The sequence below is a fragment of the Chanos chanos genome, chromosome 12 (genome assembly GCF_902362185.1).
Source record: "Chanos chanos chromosome 12, fChaCha1.1, whole genome shotgun sequence".
Classification (NCBI taxonomy): Eukaryota; Metazoa; Chordata; class Actinopteri; order Gonorynchiformes; family Chanidae; genus Chanos; species Chanos chanos.
Window position 1 is genome coordinate 23,322,938 of NC_044506.1, and position 3,959 is coordinate 23,326,896.

The following is a 3,959-nucleotide window of genomic DNA, read 5'->3' on the forward strand; positions in this document are numbered from 1 at the left end:
TATATGTACTTTACATGGACAACCCAATTACAGTACTACATACTGGGTACTGCCAATCAATCACACTGAAGTTGAAAATGTAACTTTTATTCAACTCTTATTCAAGTTGTAGCCTATTACTGCGTTGGGCTTTCATGATCAAATTGAACGTTGGAGGCCGGTCAATATGACTGCTGAATTATTTCAGAGGCAACATGTTTATGAAATAAGGTCCATGTGGCATTATTGAAACCACCTCTCTTCAATTTTTTTTTCTTTTTTTTTCAAAAGTGTGTGTGCTCGCAGATAAAGGGGAGACACCATGATCACGAAGGTGGTTCACCCAGGGTGAGGCTTAGCCATTGCACTTTGGCTATGCTGACCTCTGCCAATTCCCCAAATGCGGGAATCTCGACTGCATAATTTGTGGTAGTGGGGGACTGCATTCACGCTCTCCCCTGATCTTGATCTCCCTGGTGGTCTAGTGGCTAGGATTCAGCGCTCTCACCACAGCGGCCTGAGTTTGATTCCCGGTCAGCAAAGCTGCTTTTTGGGCAGCCGTGGCCTAAAGGTTAGAGAACCAGACTTGGTTCGATTCCCAGAACCAACACCCACGGCTGTGTGCCCTTGAGCAAGGCACTTAACCCCAGTGCTCCCCGGGCGCTCCCCAAGGAATGCTGCCCACTGCTCCTGCGTCTGGAGTTCACTACTGGTGTGTTGGATGGGTTAAATGCAGAGGACAAATTTACTGTTCACAGTGTGTGTGTGCAATCACGGAGATTTACATTTTTACATTTAAATAAAATGGCCTGCATAGTTCTCAGCAAATTTGCAGCCTCCTGTAGAAAAAACGGAGGATTCATTTTAGGGTAACATATTGTGGTAGGAGTGTAGGCTGATCGTAATGTTATCCTTAAACCCTGTTTTTTATACTTATCTTTTCCCCTTAAATGTGCATCGAATTGCACATATACTCAAAACTTAAACTGGGATCATGTTGAAAATATTGCACTACATAAAGAAAATTTGAGTACTTTGTGACAGAGTTTACTGTACAGCCATGAAACCGTTTGACATCCCCGCGGTACACTCATTTGAGACTGCCGAATCTCAGTTGGAAGCAAGTTTCTTTTTTCTCTTTAAAAAATATTCACTTTACGTCAACTAAAGTGTCTTTTTCTGGTATTTTATTTAATTGTTTTTCTGAAGTACCCATATGAACTTAACTGGTAATGTGACTTGAATTCCGATCAGAACACTCATGTATTATGACAGCCTACAAAGTCTACAGGTGTATAAAAACCATGAGATCAAGTCTGGGTTTGAGTTTCAGTGCTGAACATTTCAAAAGTGTTTGGTCATAACTCAGTTTTCATGTAAGGATCCCCATGTAAGTTTCTCTCTATCCATCCTGCTGATTCCATATTGACAATTATTAAACAGAACCTAATCGGCCTAAAACTCTTGTTAAGGACCATGCTTTCCCACTCAGCACCTGCAATGGGTCCCAGCTGCAGCAGTGCAGTCTCTGTACAGTCTGACTGAGGGAGGTTTTTGTACGGCTCTCTATCACTGTGTGCGCCTATCATCACTGTACACACCCATACAATAATAATCTCCTGCATCTTCAGCTTGGACGTTACTGATGGTCAGAGTAAAATGAGGTTCAGATCCACTTCCACTGAAACGATCTGAAACTCCTGACTGACGTGTGTTTGCACTATAAATGAGGAGTTTAGGAGATTCTCCAGATTTCTGCAGCTACCAGCTGAGATCACTACCTACTCCACTACTCCCTGTACACTGAATAGAAGCCTTTTGTCCTGGAGTAACAGACAGATACTCAGGACTCTGGGTTTCCTGATAGGACACTGAAAATAAACAACACAGAGAAAATATCAATATATTTCACTGCATTATAAAACACATTTATTGAGTCTCCAACAGCACAACAGTGAACTGGACAACAGATATGAACCATTTAAAATGTTGTCTGAATAAAATCATATCCACACACAATGATAATAAAGGATCTGAGAAATGATTTTAGCTGATCTCACCCTGAGTGAGGAGTCCCAGTGTCCCCAGCAGTAGAATGAGTGACATCATCATTGTGCTGTGTGTCAGTGACTCTGAGAAAACTGAACAGTCACTGACCACCACTGGAGTCTTTAACCCTCATATGGTGTTCAGGGGGGTATTCCAGAAAGCAGGTTTAACAAACTCTGAGTTTAATCCTGAACTCTGAGTTGATGAATCCTGAGATGGGAAACTCCGAGTTTTTGGTTCCACAAAAGCTGATCTGAGTTAGTTCAATCAACTCTGAGTATGTTAACTCTGAGTTAAGCACGTCCATGATGATTATAAAAAGCCATCATCAATGGAGCTCCGATACTACGATTCCCCATGGCAACCGGCGAAAACGAAAAAAAAAAGGGGGGGGGGCAACACAACTGCATCGGCAAAGGCGAGATAATTGGCGTGGGAGAGAATTGCTGCCCAAGTCAATGCGTAAGTCTGAATGCAGAAGTCTATTCATTTAACATTTAACCACACTTTCTTTTAATATTACAGGTGAAAGTGGTAGATTGTAATTGAATAAAATTCTATTTTCTTTTAGGAGCAATCCCATTGGCACAAAGCGCACTTGGCAGCTGCTGAAAATGAAATATAAAAACATTGTTCAAACACGTAAGGCACATTTTGCTTAGGCCTATAGGCTCATGATTGTACCTCATTTTGGTTTTAATCATATTTGACATATTTAACAAAGTAAATGTCATTCAGTGGCTATTTCAGCTTTGAGTAGCTTTAACCCCCAACAGAATGCTGTTTTTAAGACACACAAATGTCCTCTCGCCTAATATCCTGCTTAGCAGCTTAACATTTGGGCTGTAAATACTCCCAGAGATTTTGCCAATTATAGTAGTTTAAAGTATACTGAAACAGAAAGCTCTTCATCAGAGGATAATGATGAGGACACGTTGTCTGCTGCCACAGAGAGGGATTCAGAAAGACCTACAGATGTAAATCTTAATATTAAGTATGGTAGCTACTGATATTTCTCTCCCCATTTAAATGTTTTTACATTCTTGTGTGGAATTTTGAGTTTAAAATGCACATTGAAGGGATGACACATTCTTATCCTTTTTAACAGAGCATGACTGGGCATCACGAGGAGGAGAGTCCATCAACCTCCACAGCACAGACTGACACAATGAGATGTTCAGTAAATGCCAGGTTAATTCTGCATGTGGAACTGTAGAATTTAATGTCATCCTTATTTTTTCTCAGTTACTGATTAAGGAGTTGTAAAAAATGCATCTCCTGAAGAAAATGGCTAAAACTGACTTAGAAGCGATGCACTTGCAGTGGCAGATTAAAAGGGCCTATCTTGAAATTGAATTACTGGAACACCAATTACAGGTGGGTGCATGGTCACAGGTGAATTGTTAATTGTTGGAACAATCTAAATACAGTAATTGTTGCATTTGTAGGAAATAAAGAAGACCAAATGAAATGTGACTGATTTTTCTTTATTTGACTGCTGGGGGTGGTGGTATCTTAATCTGTGAAATGATTTTGGCAAATTATGTCTCGGACGGCTCCTCTATCCAGGACATCTGCAGGGTGGATGGGACTGTCTTCCTCAGGATCGTTCATTTGTGCAGCAGGGTGCTGCTCTCCTCTAATTGTGGCAATATTATGGAGAACAACACATGGCAAAATAGTGTTGCACGCCTATTGTCATCTCAACCCGGTCTCTAGTCCTGCAGTGGGCCACACTGGAACGTTGTTGGGGGCCCAGCTCAGAGTCAGGGTAAGGGCTCAACAGAGAGGGCTGGCATGGGTACTCTCGGTCACCCAGCAGGTGGCCATCAAACCCTCCTGTAATTATACAGTGGATACATTTTAAGGGTGTTAAAAGAGGGAGACAAAGGAATGATATTTGTGCAAGGCTTTACTTCCCATGTACAAAT

The 3,959-nt window shown here is 41.4% G+C and overlaps 1 pseudogene; it reads left to right on the forward strand.

Annotated features, from left to right (window-relative positions):
• The first annotated feature begins 285 nt into the window (after positions 1 to 285).
• Positions 286 to 440, forward strand: LOC115825806 (uncharacterized; annotated as a pseudogene).
• Positions 441 to 3,959: the final 3,519 nt, after the last annotated feature.